This window comes from Phyllobates terribilis, unplaced genomic scaffold (genome assembly GCF_046119375.1).
Source record: "Phyllobates terribilis strain yellow unplaced genomic scaffold, ASM4611937v1 Scaffold_2__4_contigs__length_985480577, whole genome shotgun sequence".
Classification (NCBI taxonomy): domain Eukaryota; kingdom Metazoa; phylum Chordata; class Amphibia; order Anura; family Dendrobatidae; genus Phyllobates; species Phyllobates terribilis.
The window spans coordinates 863,794,081-863,816,749 of NW_027362762.1; positions in this window are offsets into that span (position 1 = coordinate 863,794,081).

Below are 22,669 nucleotides of genomic sequence, written 5' to 3' on the forward strand. Positions count from 1 at the left end.
ACCTACAAAAGACAAAAGACAAAAATATATCTCATACCCTACCATCATTATATATAAATGTAAAGCAATGTGGCCTCCTCAATCCCCCATTCCTGGTATGTGTGGCCTCCTCAATCCAAGTATCCTGGTATGTGTGGCCTCCTCAATCCCCTAATCCCTGGTATGTGTGGCCTCCTCAATCCCCAAATCCTGGTAAGTGTGGCCTCTTCAATCACCCATTCCTGGTATGTGTGGCCTCCTCAATCCCCCATTCCTGGTATGTGTGGCCTCCTCAATCCAAGTATCCTGGTATGTGTGGCCCCCTCATCCCCCAATCACTGCACATAAAACAATAAACACATACTCACCTTCCTTCCTCACCTCTGCTCCAGCGCTGAGTCCTGTCTGCAGCAGCTCATGTCGGCATCTGAGCAGCGCGCGCTCTCAGAAGCCAAGGTGAGCTGCTGCCGGCACATTCACTCCTCTCCACGCCGGGAATATGGGCGTGGAGAAACGTGAATATGTTTTCTCTTTAGCGGCGGGCACTGACAGCAGGAGCCGGGGCTCAGCGCTCCTCCGTGCCCGCTACTAAAGAGAATGAATATTCCGTCTTCTCCACGCCCATGGGAGTGGAGAAGAGGGAATATTCATGTCCCTTTAGCAGCGGGCACACGTGATAGGTGCAGCAGCGGCTACAGCGTGTGCCCCGCTCCTCCACTGCCGCAACCCGCTCCTCTGCCGCCGCAACCTCCTACTCACCTATCCTCCTCGTTCCCACGCTGCTTGGGGCCCTCCCGGGCACCCTCCGGCCACAGGCCCCATAGCAGTGGCGTGGTCTGCCGCCATTGGCGGTACGCCACTGCACCTCGTCTTCCGCACCCTGGTCCTCCTCCTGACTTTCTGGTAATTGTGTCTAATCATCATCCACCTCTTATGACACTTTCCCACCGTCGCCTTCGTGTGACCGTGGCTGCTCAAATATTTGGGCATCGCTACATGCAATCTCCTCTTGCCCCGCTTCAAGTGGACCAGACGAGAGGCACGAATCTATAAGTGGAAAAGTAAACAGCTCTTCAGAGTGTCCCAGTGTAGGATCAGTTTTCTCTGGGCACGCGGCATGGTGGGAGGAAGAAGCATCAGGGTGAGGAATATGCGGTCCAGACTCACGGCTACTGAGACTTTACCGTGTGGAAGACAGGGTGGTGGTGGTGGTGGCTAAATGACTGGAAGCATTATCTTCTATCCAACCAATAACCTTTTCACACTGCTCTGTGTTCAATAGTGGTGTTCTGCAGTCCCCTATTAATTGGGACAGGAAGGTCAAGCGAGAAGATGTGGGTGTTTGATGTGGCACAATTTCAGCTTGCCCACGGCCTCTGAAAGCACCATCACGTCCAGTTCTCTGTCCCTTGCCACGTGCCTTGCCCCTTTTAAATGGAGGACAATATCTTCCACGCTCACTACAAATGGCTGAATTTGGAGCGAACTTATATGTGATCCGTGTGATGGACAAACAACAGTTTTAAATAGCTGGCCTGTAGGTAACTATTTTTAACAGCAAACTGGAGTCAATAACTTTGCTGACACACTGAACCAAAATTTTAATGGAGGCCAGAAATGGCAGAATTTTTAGCGCAATTATATGTGATCCGTGTGACAGACAAACCACAGTTTTAAATAGCTGGCCTATAGGTAACTATTTTTAACAGCGCCGACCTTGTGTCAATAAGTTCACTGACACACTGCAACAAAATTTCAATGGAGGCCAGAAATGGCAATATTTTCAGCGCAATTATATGTGATCCGTGTGACTAACAAAACCACAGTTTTAAATAGCTGGCCTGTAGGTAACTATTTTTAACAGCAAACTGGTGTCAATAACTTCACTGACACACTGAAATAAAATTTTAATAGAGGCCAGAAATGGCAGAATTTTGAGTGAACTTATATGTGATCTGTGTGACGGACAAACCACAGTTTTAAATAGCTGGCCTGTAGGTAACTATTTTTAACAGCGCCGACCTCATGTCAATAAGTTCACTGACACACTGCAACAAAATTTCAATGGAGGTCAGAAATGGCAATATTTTCAGCGCAATTATATGTGATCTGTGTGACAGACAAACCACAGTTTTAAATCGCTGGCCTATAGGTAACTATTTTTAACAGTGCCAACCTCTTGTCAATAAGTTCACTGACACACTGCAACAAAATTTAAAAGGAGGCCAGAAATGGCAATATTTTCAGCGCAATTATATGTGATCCGTGTGACGGACAAACCACAGTTTTAAATAGCTGAATCTTTAGCGCTGTAATATGGAAAGGACCTGGCTGTATTCTGCAGTGCCAACAAGCAAATGGCGCAGAAAAACGGTGTTCTCTGGATTGCTTTTTAAGCAAATAATCAGGATTAAGTTAAAAAAAAATGATTCCTGGCCCCTGATACCTGGGCCTATTTCTACAAATATCTGTAAAAGCACCAGCAGACAGAACTGGAATGGACCCTCCTGCCATGTGCATTGCAGTCTGATACCCTGCCTGCCTGCCTAGCACTGATATCTCTGCAACTGGATTAGTCCTCAGACTGTTAGTTGAGATGGATATGTAGAGAATCTTGTAGAATACCTACACTAATAAACAACCGAATCTCTCCCTAGCTCAGCAGCACCTCTCCCTACACTGCCTGATTACGGAGTAGACTGTGACGAGCACGGCCGCACCAGGTTGATGCTGTGTGGCCAACCAATCACTGTAATGTCACAACCAACATGGCTGTGGCATTACAGTGTGTAGCAGACAATCCCTGCATGTTGATTGGCGCTCTAAAGAGTGCCAGACATGCAGGGAGGGGACCCGAGCTCCCGCCGAGCAACCCTGGAAATACTCTGCGAGCGGCGAGCATCTCGAGCAGTGAGATGCTCGGGCGAGCACTGAGCTGTAGCAAGCATGCTTGCTCATCACTAGTCTCCATTCTAATAGCGTCAAAGATCAGCTGAGTACTGCGCTTGGCAATATCCGGCTCTCCCATCAAGAATGAATCGAGTGCGCATGATCGACCTTCACTGTATTCAGCCGGAGCTCTTCAGAGCCCCAGTTCTCGGGATTTGTTGGGGCCACGGCTGTCAGACCCCAGCAATCAGAAAGTTAATAGGGGATAACTTTTAGAAATGAGAACACTAATATAAGCTATATATACAATATGTCCTAAAACCCTAATAGTCAGTTCTGAAGGGTCTATATACTACTTCTGGATAAACACATGCGTTTGTGTGAAAGAGAACAGAGAACATTACCACATATTGATTTCATGTTCCCAGTGAAAAGCTTTTTATCCTTTGAGCTTGTTCCTGTTTTGTATAGTTGTTAATGTGACATCTAAGTATTCGATAAGCTTTTACCGACATGTTGGTACATGTTACCGAAGCAGGAAGGTATGACTCACTGAGAATGACAAGTTGTGTAAGTATGACTAGTATTTTCAGCATGACCTTTGCTTAAAAGTGAAACTCTGAATGACACTGCAGAAATTTCTCCTTGCTGAAAAATACACCTAGAAAATATAAGGAAAACTGAATATTCATCAATTTCAAGGCCAGTTATTATTGTAGGGCTTCCAGCGAGCTAGAAGACTGTTTAATCATTGTAATGGTATGAAACTGAATCCCCTCCGAGAAGTTAAGTAGACGCATTAGTCATAAGAGAGAAGCAATACTGATGTAGAAAGTAGAAGCAGAAGCATTTAATATTCCGTCCATTACTCCCCTCGTCTCAATTACAGACTCTTCTGCTCTCATCACCACGTCATGGGTTGTGGCTGGCTGCCAGCACTCTCTACACCAGGAATGCCAAACTCAAACACACAGACGGCCAAAATGAAAAACTTGGACAAAGTCGTGGGCCAACCAGTATACAGTGTAATGGGCACCACAAAGTCCTCCATACAGAATAATGACCCCACATAGTCCTCCCTACAGAATAATGGCCCCACATATCCTCCATAAACAATAATGGCCCCACATAGTCCTCCATACAGAATAATGGGCCCCATAAAGTCTTCCATACAAAATAATGGCCACACATAGTCCTCCATACAGTATAATTTCCCCACATAATCTTCCATACAGAATAATGGGTCCCACATAGTCCTCCATACAGTATAATGGGCCCCATATAGACCTCCATACAGAACAATGGGCCCCACATAGTTCTCCATACAGTATAATGGCCCCACATAGTCCTCCATACAGAATAATGGGCCCCACATAGTCCTCCATACAGTATAATGGGCCCCATATAGACCTCCATACAGAACAATGGGCCCCACATAGTCCTCCATACAGTATAATGGCCCCACATAGTCCTCCATACAGAATAATGGACCCACATAGTCCTCCATACAGAATAATGGCCCCACATAGTCCTATACAGAATAATGGCCCCACATAATCCTCCATACAGTGTAATTTCCCCACATAATCTTCCATACAGAATAATGGGTCCCACATAGTCCTCCATACAGTATAATGGGCCCCATATAGACCTCCATACAGAACAATGGGCCCCACATAGTCCTCCATACAGTATAATGGCCCCACATAGTCCTCCATACAAAATAATGGGCCCCACATAGTCCTCCATACAGAATAATGGCCCCACATAGTCCTCCATACAATATAATTCCCCCACATAATCTTCCATACAGAATAATGGGTTCCATATAGACCTCCATACAGAACAATGGGCCGCACATAGTCCTCCATACAGTATAATGGCCCCACATAGTCCTCCATACAGAATAATGGGCCCCACATAGTCCTCCATACAGTATAATGGGCCCCATATAGACCTCCACACAGAACAATGGGCCCCACATAGTCTTCCATACAGTATAATGGCCCCACATAGTCCTCCATACAGAATAATGGGCCCCACATAGTCCTCCATACAGAATAATGGCCCCACATAGTCCTCCATACAGAATAATGGCCCCACATAGTCCTCCATACAGTATAATGGGCCCCATATAGACCTCCATACAGAACAAAGCCCCACATAGTCCTCGATACAGTATAATGGCCCCACATAGTCCTCCATACAGAATAATGGGCCCCACATAGTCCTCCATACAGAATAATGGCCCCACATAGTCCTCCATACAGAATAATGGCCCCACATAGTCCTCCATACAGTATAATTTCCACACATAATCTTCCATACAGAATAATGGGTCCCACATAGTCCTCCATACAGTATAATGGGCCCCATATAGACCTCCATACAGAACAATGGGCCCCACATAGTTCTCCAAACAGTATAATGGGCCCACATAGTCCTTTATACAGAATAATGGCCCCGCATAGTCCTCCATACAGTATAATAGGCCTCACATAGTCCTCCATACAGAATAATGGGCCTCACATAATCCTCCATACAGAATAATGGGCCCACATAGTCCTCCATACAGTATAATGGGCCTCACAGAGAGGTGGTGGTCTGGTGTTGCTGGATAAATAAAACCACCCTGCAGGCCAGATTTGTCCCACAGGCCAGAGTTTGACATGTATGGTCTACACTCACACAATTGTCCTGTTTTTGAGCACAAGGCCTGAATAGTTATCATAAGAATTACAGTTTATAAACCAGGGTAGATGTTTGTATTGTATGAAATGATTTTATTTATTATTATTATGCATTGCTTACATAGCGCCATTAATTCCTCAGCGCTTCACAGACATTATCGTCGCTGTCCCCATTAGGGCTCACAATCCAGATTCCCTATCAGTATGTCTTTGGCATGTGAGAGGAACCAGAGAACCCAAAGGAAACCCACGCAAATATGGGGAGAACATATAAACTCCTTGCAGATGTTATTCTTGGTGGGATTTGAACCCACGACCCCAGTGCTAACCACTGAGCCACCGTGCTGCCCATAGACAGGTGTCATGTGAGTTCATGTATTTCAGGAGTCAATGGCTTTTTTAAGGTTTTATTTTGCAATTTTAAAAGAGAAAACAACATCATCCAAAGCAGTCACTTCAGGACTTCAATGCTAATTAAGGAACCACTGAGACATTGTTCACTTTTAGGTTGGGACTATACGGTAACATTGGTTGTGTGACAGCAAGTCTAAGAGAAGTCGGCATAATCAGATACAATTGTGTGCCTCCTTGTTGGGTGACAGTTTTAGAGCTGCAATTTGGCTGTAAAAGAAAAAAAACAGATGAAGGTTGCACAAGATGTACATTGAAGTCTATCGAGGCAAAGTTGCATCCAACAGTGCCAGGATGAATTAGACATTGCGTGAATATGGACCATGATGTATGGACTGGTCGTGGGTCTCCTGACCCAGAGTCAACAGTCTCCTAGCCATATATAAAACTGTTGAGTTCAAGTCAAGAGACCCTCAGCCGGTCTGGACATCAGATTCGTTTCACAGACATCTGAGTTCGGTCCATAGGCACCTATTCACATTAGACTAATGTTGGCTGAACCCCCGATATCGATGGGATTGGCTGACAGTCTAATGTATATGGGAGCCTCCAGACGCTCATCATATATTGAGGGAGAGAAAGACAATGTTTAATTTCCTTTTTGTTTTCTGAGAGATAAGCCACCACCAGAGGAGTCTGGAAGGGGCTCTCTCCTAGGGAACACAGTATGTCGGGATCGGAAGAGATAGATGTCAGACGAATGATTGGGCAAATTATATTTTGTCGGACAGCTATCTATAGAGTACTCAAATAAGTGGTGTGACCAAAAACAATTGTATAGCATGTCTGCAAATTGTACTTCTAGATAGGTTTTCGAGACTGCAGAAATGGGCTCTTAAACTGATCCACATCATTTAGTGCCAAGTTTTTATGGTATAGACTTAGCATTACGAAAACAGCTGATATTACAGCATCGTATGGTCCTGTTAGAAACAAGGTACAAGGTGTCACATATATAGATTTAGAATGGTGCGAGAGGTTTCTAGGGACTAGACATCACAAAATCTGATGTCCACAGACTTTCAACAGCGCTGCCACGTCTACATGTTACTTATTAATCAGCCAGATCTGCTTGTACCGGCTCAGCTGACACTCCCGTGATGATTGTCGTAGAGATTATGTGTGCACTGGGTTAGTGAGGTGTTCAAACAACCTCAGATTTGATTGTAAAGTCTTTAACTCATTATGTGCTGAAAATTACCATCAGGTGATTCCGCAACACGGATTAGTAATAGGGTAACGTACGGCCACCCTACAGAAGATTGCATTGTTCTATAGTGAAAGGGAATATGGTTGTGCTTAAATCCAGCAAGTTTAGATTTCTGACAATTGTCTCAACACAGTCACGTAGAATACAAATAGTTGGATTTTTTTTTTACACAAAAGTAAATAATTAAACAAAAAGATGTAAAAGTTGTTACAAATTGGAGTACCAGTTTCAGCGTTAAAATCTTAGAAATATTAAAGATGATCTTGGTATATCTACTGTAGATTCATGCAATGTAGCAAAATATAAAAAAAATAAGGGCAAGCACAGATTTGTGGGAAAGGATGTGGACACTTGTTCATATACAGGAATTTTACTTTACACTTCTCTTTTTCATCTTATAGGACTGCATTACCTTTTTCTTTTTATTATCCAGGCATTGATATTTGTTTATTTCTTTTTCAATCCATTTTGATTTTTTTTTACTATAGTTTTTTTTAAATTTTCTGTATAAGATGGGGCAGTGATCTTGTCTGAGCTGCTGGTACCAGCAATTACAATCCAGAGTCTGGAGATGTTAATTGAAGGTGTTCTAGGCCTGCTCTGTTGTAAGTGCAAAGGTTATTGTGCAGGGAGTGGGAGGAGGTGAGCTGTGACCTTCACTTATTGTGAATGTTGGACCCTAAGTTATCAATATATTATAGCTGTTACTTTTTCTTGTAATTATTTTATGTTGATGTGCTTCCTCTATGTGAAAATGTTGCTCAACTTCCGCTACTCCAGCGACACCTCTTCATCAATGCTCGGTTCTATTCACAGACTGCAGTAGTAGTGACTTCATGACTACACTGCATATGACTGCTTCAGCCACTTATTGGGTTCAGCGGTCTCATCTGAGCCCAGTGATTGGCTGCAGCGGTCACGTGCACTATAGAAGTAACATCACTGCTGAAGCCTGTGATCTTACAGCTGTGATGGGCACAGAGGCAGAGCAGCATTGCCGGAGTGAGAAAAATAGATTAAGAGGAAATACCTCAGCATAAAATAATTACACATGGAAAACCCCTTTAATTTACAGATGATTTGCTCATGCGACGTTATAAGCCTACCTCCCAATGTCTGCCAAACTTAGATTGCTAGTACTGCTCCATTTATCTCATTCCTCTACCTCCTCGATTCCTTCGGAGACACTTGGGTTGTTTTTTTTGGTATTTAGCTCACACTGCTGCTTCTTGTTTGCTATGTTCCTCGCTTGCTGGATACAAACTGGTTTTGCTATATTTGCATTCTACCTTAAGGGCTCATGCAAACAGTGGTATTGAATCCAGGTGTATTGACCATTTTGTATAAAGCTGCTGTACAGGTTCATAAACATTTGTTCTACCTGTTTGCCTCTGATTTCATTCAAAACCATACAAAGTTTTATTCTGATGCATTCCATGTAAATTTGATAGTAAAAAAATTGTAGTATGCTTTATATATAGGAGCCATGTTTTTAAAGGAGAAACTATCTGTACAGAAAACTCATGATGGAGCCTGTATGGCAAAACATGGAGCCCACCTTTCTAAACTAAAGAGCTATGTGGCTTTCTTACTCTACTGTACAGGTCTCCCATGCACTTTCACTTGTAAATTAGTATCACTGAGAATTTCAATGGTGTCCTCAGCCACTGAGCACATCAGCCTTATCAATAAGAAAGAAGCGTGTTCATTATTCCATGTTTTTTTTTCTAGAGCTGGTAAATGGGGCATAAAGTACACCGTTCACGTGTATTTCCAGTGGAACACTGCAGATTTAGTTCTGGAATCCTTATAATGTGCACATGGATTTCTTGTAATATTATACATCGCAGTAAAAGTACGTTTGGTGTTAGTGGAGGTTGCACAATCTGTTCTCTGACTGTGTGTACTTCATAACCAAAATAAACTGTATACAATTTTGGTGGGATCATTTACATGGACATAGAAATTGCCTCTAACGACGAAGCACCAAGTCAATCCATGCTCGTTTACAATAATTCTCATGGTTTAATCAACTTCACTTTTTTTCCCTGAGTAATTTGTAAGAGAACTTACTTATTTTCTGAAGCCTATTTACATATGGATATGTATTGCTGGAAAATGATGATTATTATGTCATTATAAAAGAATATCGCTTGCGGTTGGATTGCGGGATATGTTAACACGGGGCAATGATCAGGAACGAACATGCGTTTGTTCAGTCGTTCTGATTATCGCCCTGTGTACAAGGCCATTAAATCTGGCGCAGAAAACGGTGCATCTTATTTACATCTTGCATAGCACCATACATCGATCAGACTTCATAACTTGAATGATTATGTCACAAAGTGAACAAAAATGTGATGTGTTTTTGGACTCGAGAAAGCAGAAGAGACTTCACCCTAATCTACATCCAGCCCTCTTGGTGTTACAGTGATGTCTGCAGACCGAGACAGCTGAAGGGCTGAAAATATTGCCTGCCCTCACTCACCCGACGTCCCGATATCATCACTATCTGCATCCTCCTTCTACCACCATAATACATACTAATCATGACCAGGTAGTATATATCATATCAAATATTATAGACCTAAGTGATTACTGTATTCAATACTACCCTATTACGGACATCATAAGGCTCCATCGACATAAATTCACAAACCAAACCAGAAAGAAACGAAAAAGGAACTCATAGTACTGCAAAAATAGTATATATCAAAATTTATTAATTAATACATAAATGGTCAGACAGATAAAGGAATCAGTGCGGAAAATGAATGAGGCGATAAAAAACCGCAACAACCCTCTACACACGGCAGACCCAATTCAGGACACAAAAAGTATTCAATTATATATATGAAAAATGTCCAAGTACATAAAAGGTAATCGCCATACAAAAGATACTGTTATCTATCCTCTCTATGGAATTTGCAGAGAGGGTAATCTATAGATACATAGTTTTATAGTACAGCATCTATGCAAGATTACCCACACTGTCCTATACGTGCTGGATGTAAATTCCCTATCATGTACTGAATACAGCTAGGAGTGACTTGCTAAAGTCACCATTGTATACGTACCAGGGATGTCAGGCTTCAGCACGGAACAGTCAGGGGGTATCCAAGGAGTAATAGGTCCGTCTGGGGTCGGCACGTGCGGAGCAGGGATGCCCTGACGCGCGTTTCGGTGTTTCCCTCCGTCAGGGGGCGTATATGCTGCCTCACTGTCACCTGCTTTTATCGGCGCCAAAGAGCGCCGCGAAACCGGAAGTGACGCGTACGTCACCATGGGGACCAGGACGCCGGCCGGCGTCCGCGTCACGTGACAGCGGCGGGGCGGGGCCATGGCCCCAGCGCCGCACGTCACTCAGACACAGAAAGCCGGCCGGCGTACCGATCCACACGGCACGCACGTAAGATCATCTCCTTCACTGAAGGGGAAAACTGACAGGGCAGGAAAAAAGGTGGGGGGAGAGAGAAAGGGAAAAAAAAAAAAAGGGGAAGGGGAAGGGAAATACCAAGTGCGACAAGTGAGGTAAAAAAGGGGGGAGGGGGGGGAGGAGAGAAGATAAATAATATCCCTTCCAGCCATATCTGGCATCCCAGGTCATACACTTTTCAAATAACACACACATATATATTGTTGTTTATAAGGGTCATCTTAACAGAACAAGATAAATAGTGACAGCATCCGACTATAAAATCAGATGTGTATCCCAATACTTGCCCAAATATACAGATGCATGCTACATTATATATCTGTATATATACATATGTGAAATGTGCTAAGAACACACATGTGTATATACATACCTCATGGCGAAGATATTACAATATTTTGTGTACCCACTATATAAGAAACATCACGTGTACTATAGAGATATGTTAGCTAGACAATATACAACATTATAATGCAGATGTCAAGGTATATCATAAAAATAAGTATCAATCAGCTTTCTCATTTAATATAGCATTATCATACGAGTTTATATTTGAATTCATATTTAATAAAGTGGATATCGTATTCATATAGATATAATATAATTTCATCTTTACAAATCCAATTATTTAGTGTCTCCACCAAGCAGGCTGTAATCCATGATCCCTCGCAATCTTGTATGAACCAAAACGAGGCAGCGCGTCTGACAGAGAGACTGTCCACAGGCCGGATCAAAAAGACCCCCCGGCGTAGGAAGGAGAACGACCCAAGATGGGTAAGGTCATAGTATGTGCAAGAGAAACAGTGAGTTAAAATCATATAAAAAATTGAATTAAAATAAATCCGGCCTCCATTCCATATGGCCACTTTGAATAAGACTATGGCTAAAAGTTACATGTATAGCCATTTTGTGGTAGGATACTGGGGATTAGAGAAAAGGAGAATAACTGATGCTCTCATTTAGTCCCTTCGGATGCAATGTATTCAGGGTCCAAATCCAGCGGGATTCCATTTGAGCCAGTTTTTGACCCACCTTACCCCCCCGTATATTAGGTATAATACAATCGATGCCCCTTATTCTAAGCTTAGACGCATCACAGTTATGGTGGGTCTTAAAATGGCGAGGTAAAGTTTTGAGGGTGGATGTGTCCGTGTGGTCAGCCGCCGCAATAATGCCCAAGACGTGCTCGCGGACACGCACCTTAAATTGGCGGGTAGTCATACCCACATATATAAGTCCACACGGACAGGTGGCAAAATATATGACATATTTAGTGGTACAGGTGATAAATCTGTTAATCCTGTAGACTTTAGATCCGTCAGATTTAAAGAACGTGTCACAGCGTTCCACGTTTGGGCATGCTACGCACCGACCACAAGGGACACATCCACTCCTTCTAGTAGGGATATCTAGAAATGTAGTCCCCACCAACCCCTCATAATGTGAGCGCACCAGATGATCACGTAAATTCTTTGATTGTCTGATGGTAATAGATGGTTTATCTGGGATGAATTTGGATATGATGTTATCTGCCCTAAGGATGTGCCATGATTTAGACAGTATCTCTCTCATCCGAGGGAATTGAGAGTGAAAATTGGTGATAAACCTCACTTTTTCTTTATCTTCCCTTCTGTTTTTATTGCCATAGATCAAATTCTGCCGAGAAGAGGATTTAGCCCTATTATATGCCCTCTTAATTGTGCGGCGACTATACCCTCTCTCAAGGAATCTCTCTTTCAGTTCTAAAGCCTGTTTCTCAAATTCAGCATCAGTGGAGCAGATCCTCCGGACCCGAAGGAACTGCCCCACCGGTATTGATCTGAGCATATGCGTGGGATGTGAAGATGTTGCATGCAGCAACATATTGGTAGACGTAGGTTTCCGAAACAGGGTAGTTTGTAGGCAATTATCCTCATCCCTTGTAAGCGACACATCCAAAAATTCAACATGATGAGCGCTAGATTGGTAGGTAAGATGTATATTAAGATTATTGCCATTTAGTTGGTCCATAAACCCCTGTAAGGATAAAGAGGAACCCTGCCAGATCATGAAGATATCATCGATGTAACGTGTCCAAAAAAGGACACGGCACATCGACTCATCACGATCTGACAGGTAGAGGTCCCTTTCCCCCAGACCCAGGAACAGGTTAGCATAGGCGGGCGCAAAGGCCGCGCCCATGGCTGTCCCCTGGGTCTGAAGAAAAAAGGACCCCTTAAAAGTAAAAAAGTTGTGATTGAGAGAGAACTCCAATAGCTCCAAAATAAGCGATATCAGGGTAGGTGGTAGGGCTGAAGTGCCCAGGAAGAACCTGACAGCGGAGAGGCCATCTACATGCCTTATATTAGTGTAGAGTGACTCTACATCTGCAGTCACTAGGATGGTATCTTCTTCAATATATAGTCCGTCCACCTTGCGTGCGTGCCGTGTGGATCGGTGCGCCGGCCGGCTTTCGTGTCTGAGGGACGTACGCGTCACTTCCGGTTTTGCAGCGATCTTTGGCGGCGATAAAAGCAGGTGACAGTGAGGCAGCATACACGCCCCCTGACGAAGGGAAACACCGAAACGCGCGTCAGGGCATCCCTGCTCCGCACGTGCCGACCCCAGACGGACCTATTACTCCTTGGCTACCCCCTGACTGTTCCGTGCTGAAGCCTGACATCCCTGGTACGTATACAATGGTGACTTTAGCAAGTCACTCCTAGCTATATTCAGTACATGATAGGGAATTTACATCCAGCACGTATAGGACAGTGTGGGTAATCTTGCATAGATGCTGTACTATAAAACTATGTATCTATAGATTACCCTCTCTGCAAATTCCATAGAGAGGATAGATAACAGTATCTTTTGCATGGCGATTACCTTTAATGTACTTGGACATTTTTCATATATATAACTGAATACTTTTTGTGTCCTGAATTGGGTCTGCCGTGTGTAGAGGGTTGTTGCGGTTTTTTATCGCCTCATTCATTTTCCGCACTGACTCCTTTATCTGTCTGACCATTTATGTATTAATTAATAAATTTTGATATATACTATTTTTGCAATACTATGGGTTCCTTTTTCGTTTCTTTCTGGTTTGGCTTCTACCACCATTCAGCGTGTGCGACTGAGACAGCAGGCACCATGACGTTATTACATCGCGTCTGCTGTGTGGAGCGTCAGTGCACACATCAACAGAGTGCCGGGAGAACAGAGTGCTGGGGAAAAGGGTGCAAGAGGAGTATGTTTTTTTTTTAATATATATGTATAAATGTGTGTAGAATGTGTGTCTGTATATAGGGGGGCTATGTGGGGATTCATAGTGTGGCATCCCAGGGGTCCGGTTGCCACAGTGGCATTCCTCCCTCACAAAGGGTGATGCCATGCCTGGAAGCAAGGAGGGGTCCCCCTAATCAGGTATACCAGCATATAACACTTTCCTGGCTCCAGACCAGAAAGGGGAGCTCCTCCCCTTAACAACTGGGATCTGGAGGCGAGGTTAGTTAGAGTGAGTTGAATTCAGGACAGCAACGAGGAAGGACCTGGGGAAGGGAGCTGTGCACAAGCTCGCCCCAGAGGAGAGAAGAGAAGAAGAACCGGACACCGGAGTCTGAGGTTGTGGGGCACTGAAGGCCCAGCAGCAGAAACTGGAGGGCAGGAGACTGCAGGTCTCCTGGCCCCATCAGACCACCCGGAGGCTCAGCAGCACATAGGGCCCAGCACCGCCACGTGGGAGCGACACTCCAGGAAGGCCCGAGCTGCCTGCCATACAGGTGAGGAAAAAGACGTTTTACTCAGGGACGAGGGCCGCAGCATAGCTACAAGCAGCAGGGCCAAAGAGATTAGCGCAGAGGGAAGGCCTACAACTTCACCTGGTGAGGTGGATTCCCAACTTGCTTCCAGGCCGCCCGGACCTCTACTACCAGCTAGTACCCGTGCCCCGTCTGCTTAACAAACCGCAAGTAAAGATAAGAGGAAACCGCCATTAAGCTGTGGACTGGTTATTAACTGCGCCATCACCTGCACTACACCGCACCAACAACATCTACCTCATAGCATCACTATATCCTGCCCTGGAGCTAAGCTCTGCCTGTGGACAGCTGAACCAACTCTGCTGCGTCACCATCAGCTCCAGAGGATCTGCACCGCAGCGGCGGCCCCATATAACCGCATACCACAGGTGGCGTCACGAACATTATCTCTATAAAATCTTTATTCCCCTTTTACCTTTCACTTTAATTGACCGCCCTGGGTCACAGACCGGGTCACTGCCACCGTGACATCCCCCAGCATTGACCGGACCGGCTACCGAGTACCCCACAGCCCAGGGGGCGCATCAAACTTGGCATCCTGAACAGGATTCACGAAGCCCGGTATAACCGGGTACTGTGTGCCATAGACTTTACTGAACTGTGTCATCATGTCGTTTGCCGTCAGCCGAGAGGAAGCAGGAGACCCCGATCCGGAACCGCCGGGTAAGCGATCCCTCTCGCCTGCAGAGCAGCATACTGGTACGTCAGCAGAAACCCAGGACCTGGCTGAGGTTCACTAGGGGGGAGGAAGATGCCCAACCTGGGAGAGGATTCAGCTGCGGGCGCGGCCACCGCCACTGTAATGCCATTATCAATGCCATATATACCGGGGGCGGCGTGGTTGCCCCAGTACTCAGGGGAGTCACACACCCTGAGAGAATTTGAAGAGAGAATGCGCAGTTTGTTTTAAGTGTACCCCTTGTCTGAGTCGCAAAAAGTCAGAATCCTCATAGGCCAGCTAATCGGTACAGCTCAGAGAGAGGTGAAGTCCTGGCCGGGCAGGGACAAAAGCACTGTTAAGGAAATACTGGCCTGGTTAAAGGATACCTTTGACACCCGTACAGCAGCAGAGATTAAAATGAAGTTCTACGGGTGCAAACAAAGGGTGCAGGACAGTGTACGGGACTATGCTTTAAACCTGCAGGAGGCGCTGCGGGCCATTAAACAGGTAGACCCCGACAGTGTGCGAGAGGAGGACAGATCGTTAACTGAGCAGTTTATTGATGGGCTCTTGTCTGGACACAGCTGCGCATTATGGCTCTGCAAAACCCTGATCTGGACTTTGTGCAATTTAAAGACCGGGCCATCCGGGTGCTGCGAGAATCAACCCCAAGTGGCACTGCACCCCTCCGGCACCCAGCTATCACATACCACAAGGAGGTGGCGTCCTTTTCCCCGGCACCTGTGGAGGCTGACGCGCAGACCCTAGATAATGACCCCTCTGCTGACCTACGCCTTCAGGTCCAGGAGCTGACCAAAAATGTGGCTATGCTAACCAAAACCGTGCAGGCCATGCAAGTGTCTCCAAAGGAAAGAATCCAGCTGGCTTCCAGTCAAGATGACGTCCCATGGCAACGGCGGATAAGAATTCCACCGACCAGAGGGAGAAACAGCGATCGCTACGACCAGGACGGACAACCCATCTGCCGCCGCTGTCAAAAGGCAGGGCACCTCGCAAGATTCCGCTATGTAAACGAGCAACCCCTGGGGCAGAGGGCCAACCCCCAGGAGTAAGACGACCAGGCCCATAAAGCTGGCGAGACAAGTACGTGGGAGGGCGACCGGTCCTACCTGTCGTGCTTGATGGCATCCCGATGAACGCATTGCTGGACACTGGTTCCCAGGTGACATATATCCTTTTCAAAAGATACTGGACTGATTCAGACATTACCCACAGTTCAGATGAACATCTAAACATCTATGCCAGCAATGGTCAGCCCTTGCCTCAGGTGGGGTATAAAGAGGTGACCATAAAAGGTGGCCGAGTAGAATTGCCATCGCAAGTAATGATTATTGTTGATATTGATCGCCGAGAAAGTCATCCTATGATAACTATAGGCACCAATGTGATAGAGAATTGTCTTGGGGAAATTATTGTTTTGTTGCAACAGGTCGCTGAGACTGCCAGTTCCAGTCAGCAGCGAGTTTGCAGAAGGATATCAGAGCCTTGATGCAAAGACAACAGGTAGAGCTGTCTGGTGGAGAAGTCGTCAGTGTCAGAATGAGTAATCCATTCCCCATTGCAATGCCCCCTAGGAGTGAAATGTTAATATGGTGTCGGGCAGCAATAGGTCTCAGGGGTCATGATTATCAGGCCCCGGTAGAACCCGTGTACTCTGATAGTAGGCCCAACATCTTGACAGCCAAGGGTGTAGTCAATGTCCGCAAGGGGAGATTACCGATACGAATCCTGAATTGTGGGGAGAAAGAGGTCCATTTACCCCGGTATGCCACCCTTGCTAAGCTGTTCACTGTCAGTAACAATGCAATAAAGGCAGTGGAACCCTTGCTTCCGTCCAAACCGGCGGAGGATAATGGCTCCAAGGGGCAGATGGAGGATTGGTGTCAGAAGCTACAAGTAGGCCCTGACTCCACCCATTTGCACCAAAAGCATGGGGTGTACCGGGTGGTCCAAGAATATGAGCGGGTCTTTAGCAAACACCCACTAGACTTTAGGCAGGTAAAAGGGGTCCAACATCATATCCCCACAGGAGATCATCCGTCCATTAAAGAGAGGTACCGGCCTGTACCCCCAGCTCACTATCAATGTGCCAAAGAAATGTTATGGAAGATGAAGGAGGCTGGGGTGATCAGAGATAGTTGTAGCCCCTGGGCAGCTCCATTAGTCCTCGTTAGAATGAAAGATGGTACAATGAGGATGTGTGTTGATTACAGGCAGATTAACTGCATTACACATAAGGACGCTTACCCATTACCCAGAATTGAGGAATCATTAGCTGCACTAAGATCCGCTAATTATTTCTCCACTTTGGATCTCACTAGTGGGTATTGGCAGGTTCCCGTGGCAGAGGCGGACAGAGAAAAGACCGCGTTTACAACACCAATGGGCCTCTGCGAGTTCAACTGCATGCCATTCTGGCCCTGCAATGCCCCAGGAACCTTCCAGCGGTTAATGGAGTGTTGCCTGGGACACAAAAACTTTGAAACCGTCCTGCTGTACCTAGGCGATGTAATCGTCTACTCAAAGACATATGAAGACCACCTGGAACACCTGGCCGAGGTGTTCGAAGCCCTATCTGGTTATGGCCTGAAAGTAAAGCCGTCCAAGTGCCACCTGTTGAAGCCCAAGGTGCAGTACCTAGGTCATGTGGTAAGCGCCAAAGGTGTAGCACCAGACCCTGAAAAAGTCACCGTGATGAAGGACTGGTCAAGACCCTCCACTATCAAGGAAGTGCGGCATTCCTCAGGCTGGTAGGCTACTACAGGAGATTCATCAAGGGTTTCACTAAGATAGCGGCACCCATGCAGGACCTCCTAGTGGGCCAGTCCAAGAAGGTGAAGAACCCGAATCCTCCGTTCAAGTGGAGTAAAACAGAAGAAGAATCCTTCACTCGACTGAAAATGGCTTACGGGAGACGAAGTCCTGGCCTACCCTGACTATGGCCAACCCTTTGTAGTCTATACGGATACCAGCAACTTGGGATTAGGAGCGGTACTGTCCCAGGTACAGCAGGGCAGAGCGAGAGTGTGTAACATCCCTGGCGGCGTGCTGGCATGGCTTACCACCTCCCACCATGCAAGACCGCCATCTTACCTATCAATCCAGGCTGCACACTTTGCTACAGTACCTGCTGCGTCTCTTGTCTGATTGCTTAGGGCGGCGGCACGGCTACTGCTTGATTCTTATAGTTACTGTGTGCGCACTCATAATGCCTCCCCAGCCTATTGCTGTGAGTCACTGGATACTTAAACCCCCTCCACCCAGTAGGGGGTGCCTGAGCAACACTTTCATTCAGTGTGTTCTGTGCAACTGAGTTGCCAGGTCCTGTCCTGTATCTTGTCTGTTTCCGCCCCTGGGGGCTGTATACCCTGGCCTGTTATCTATATCTGTGACTTCTAGTCTGTCTCCGCCACCCTGGGGGCTGAGTTCCCAGGCTCGTTCCTGTATCTTATTCCTGGTTCAGTTCCTGTCTGAACTGTGTCCTAGCCCGTTACCTGTTTCTCTCTATGTCTGAACCTTCTCTTTTCCTGCAGTGTCTGAACCTGCACCTAACTCCAACTCGTTGTCTCTGAACTTCTGTTTGTGAGTTTTGTGTACACTCGCTACTTCATTGTAAGTACCTTGTGTGTATCTGTTTCTGCTTGTTCACCGCACCTGTGGTTTTGCTCTGCCCTGCTTGTTCACCGCACCTGCGGTTTCGCTCTGCTCTGCTTGTTCACTGCACCTGCAGTTTCGCTCTGCTCTGCTTGTTCAAAGCACCTGCGGTTTTGCTCCGCTCTGCTTGTCCACCGCACCTGCGGTTTTGCTCCGCTCTGCTTGTCCACCGCACTGGCGGTTTCGCTCTGCTCCGCTCTGCTTGGTCACCGCACCGGTGGTTTTGTTCTGCTCTGCTTGTTCACCGCACCTGCGGTTTCGCTCTGCTCAGCTTGTTCACCGCACCTGCGGTTTCGCTCTACTCAGCTTGTTCACCGCACCTGCGGGTTTTGCTCTGCTCAGCTTGTTTACCGCACCTGCGGGTTTTTCTCTGCTCTGCTTGTCTACCGCACCTGCGGGGTTTGCTCTGCTCTGCTTGTTTACCGCACCTACGGGCTTTGCTCTGCTCTGCTTGCCTACCGCACCTGCGGGCTTTGCTCTGCTCTGCTTGTCTACCGCACCTGCGGGTTTTGCTCTGTTCTGCTTGTCTACCGCATCTGCGAGTTTTACTCTTCTCTGCTTGTCTACCGCATCTGCGGGGTTTGCTCTGCTCTGCTTGCCTACCGCATCTGCGGGTTTTGCTTTGCTCTGCTTGTCTACCGCATCTGCGGGTTTTGCTCTGCTTGTTTACCGCATCTGTGGGTTTTGCTCTGCTCTGCTTGTCTACCGCACCTGCAGATTTTGTTCTGCTCTGCTTGTCTACCGCACCTGCGGGTTTTGTTCTGCTCTGCTTGTCTACGCACCTGCGGGTTTTTTCTCTGCTCTGCTTGTCTACCGCACCTGCAGGTTTTGCTCTGCTCTGCTTGTCTACCGCATCTGCGGGTTTTGCTCTGCTCTGCTTGTCTACCGCATCTGCGGGTTTTGCTCTGCTCTGATTGTCTACCGCATCTGCGGGTTTTGCTCTGCTTGTCTACCGCATCTGCGGGTTTTGCTCTGCTCTGCTTGTCTACAACACCTGCGGGTTTTGTTCTGCTCTGCTTGTCTACCGCACCTGCGGGTTTTGGCTCTGCTATGCTTGTCTACCGCACCTGCGGGTTTTGCTCTGCCCTGCTTGTCTACCGCATCTGTGGGGTTTGCTCTGCTCTGCTTGTCTACCGCATCTGCGGGTTTTGCTCTGCCCTGCTTGTCTACCGCATCTGCGGGTTTTTCTCTGCTCTGCTTGTCTACCGCATCTGCGGGTTTTGCTCTGCCCTGCTTGTCTACCGCATCTGCGGGTTTTTCTCTGCTCTGCTTGTCTACCGCATCTGCAAGTTTTGCTCTGCTCTGCTTGTCTACTGCACCTGCGGCTCCGTTCCTGTGTCCCAGTCTGTACTGGTCCCTATCCTGCCTGTGTTCCTACCTACCAGTACCCGCCTGTCTGCATGCCAGCCGTGCCTGCTAGTACCCACCTGTCTGCATGCCAGCCGTGCCTGCCAGTGTCCACCTGTCTGCATACCAGCCGTGCCTGCCAATACCCACTTGTCTGCATACCAGCCGTGCCTGCCAGTACCCACCTGTCTGTATGCCAGCCTAACCTGCCTGTTCCTGCATTCCCCGGTGTGGGTCAATAGCTGTGACCGGGGTCTGACCTGAAGAAGCACCTGGTCCCTCTGCTCGGTTCCTCCCTGGTTCACGGAGTCGACTGAGCCGCCGTGTGACCTTGGTCGGACCGAGTTGATACTTAGTTACGCCCCTCCAGGCACTCCTCGGTTCATGGTTCAGTGGGATCACTAATCATGCTCACGCCAGTCAGTCCAGGCGTGTGCGTAACAGAGTGATTGCCTATGCCAGCAGGAAGCTCCGTCCTACGGAAAGGAACCCCGACAACTATAGTTCCTTTAAGTTGGAGTTTTTAGCCATAGTCTGGGCTGTAACAGAGCGCTTCAAACACTACCTCGCCTCCTCCAGATTTACAGTCTTCACGTATAACAACCCGCTGACGCACCTGGAGACCGTGAAACTTGGTGCCCTAGAACAACGATGGATGGCTCGACTGTCCAACTACGAGTTTACCATCAAGAACAGAGAAGAGACGGTTCAAACCATCTTTGGAGAATTTTCCCGGTCTTGGACGCAGGTGAACCAAGCAATCGTGGTACCTGTCCTGACCTTTCCCCAAGTAGCCTCACCGGAAGCCACAGAGACTCTAGAACAGCAGAGAGACCAGTCAGCCCCAGAAACAGATGCTTCATCAGCAGTGGAACAAGTGAATCTACCCCCTGCTAGCGGTGAATCTGTCATACCCATGGTGAGTCAAAGAGTTTGTAGAAGACTACCAAGGCTACCGGTGTTACCTCAGATTAACCGTAGTGTAGTCCACACTGAACCCACCACACCAGCGGTAGACACTAGAGACCCAGGTAGGTCATTGGTAACAAATGTACTGCATAGATCAACCCATAGTACCATAGGTCAGCTCCCTGCCCATTATAGCAACTGAAGTGTAGTAAAATAATAGTATATGTTATATAGTTGCAACCGTTAAGTAATCCTGGATATATATCGTTATTACATTTATGGACAAATGGACCACAGGACTAGGTGTGGTCAGGACAATGTTGAATAAAGTTAAGTGTTGGCCTTGAAAATAAACCGCAGGCGTGGCCGAAAACCAGGCCCACCAACAAAGTGCCCTGAAGCCATGCCCAGGGACGATACACAAAGTGGGTTGAGGCGGTTCCCACCAACCAAACTTCAGTTATCCGGAAAAAGACAATTCCCGGATTGTGGCGTAAAGACTAAGCGCCGCAGTGACTGCTACCAATTTTTGTTGTGTTTTTGTGATTTTTGCTTTTTGAGATTTTGTACATTTTTGGTAATGTGAATTGTTATTGTTGTTAATTGTTTAATTCTAAAAAGTGTCCTCAGTCCGGGAGTACTGAATTTAACTAGGGGGGAATGTGGCACCCCAGGGACGAGGGCCGCAGCATAGATACAAGCAGCAGGGCCAAAGAGATTAGTGCAGAGGGAAGGCCTACAACTTTACCTGGCGAGGTGGATTCCCAACTTGCTTCCAGGGCGCCCGGACCTCTACTACCAGCTAGTACCCGTGCCCCGGTCTGCTTAACAAACTGCAAGTACAGATAAGAGGAAGCCGCCATTAAGCTGTGGACTGGTCATTATCTGCGCCATCACCTGCACTGCACCACACCAACAACATCTACCTCATAGCATCACTATATCCTGCCCTGGAGCTAAGCTCTGCCTGTGGACAGCTGAACCAACTCTGCTGCGTCACCATCAGCTCCAGAGGATCTGCACCGCAGCGGCGGCCCCATAGAGCCGCATTCCACAGGTGGCGTCACGAACATTATCTCTTTAAAAACTTTATTCCCCTTTTACCTTTCCCTTTTATTGACCGCCCTGGGTCACGGACCGTGTCACTGCCACCGTGACATCCCCCAGCATCGACCGGCCCGGCTACCGAGTACCCCACGCCCCAGGGGGCGCGTCAATAGTGTATATATAGGGGCTATGTGGAAGCTCATACTGTACACAGGGGGCTGTGTGAGGGCTCATACTGTATATCGGGGCTATGTGAGGGCTCACACTGTATATTGGGGGCTCATACTGTATACAGGGGCTGTTCGTGCGTTCATACTGTATGTAGGGGCTCATACTGTATATAGGAGGCTATGTGAGAGCTAATATTGTATATAGAATGGCTGTGTGAGGGTTCATACTGTATATAGGAGGGCTATGTGGGATCATATACTGCATATAGGAGGGATATATGGCAACTCATACTATATAGAGATGGCTGTGTGTGGGCTCTTACTGTATATAGGTGGTGCTATGTGTGTGAGATCATACTGTATATAGGGGGCTGTGTGCGGCTCATACTGTACATAGGGGGTGTCATCATGCTTAATTTTGCTCAATATGAAGTGATGCAATTAATGT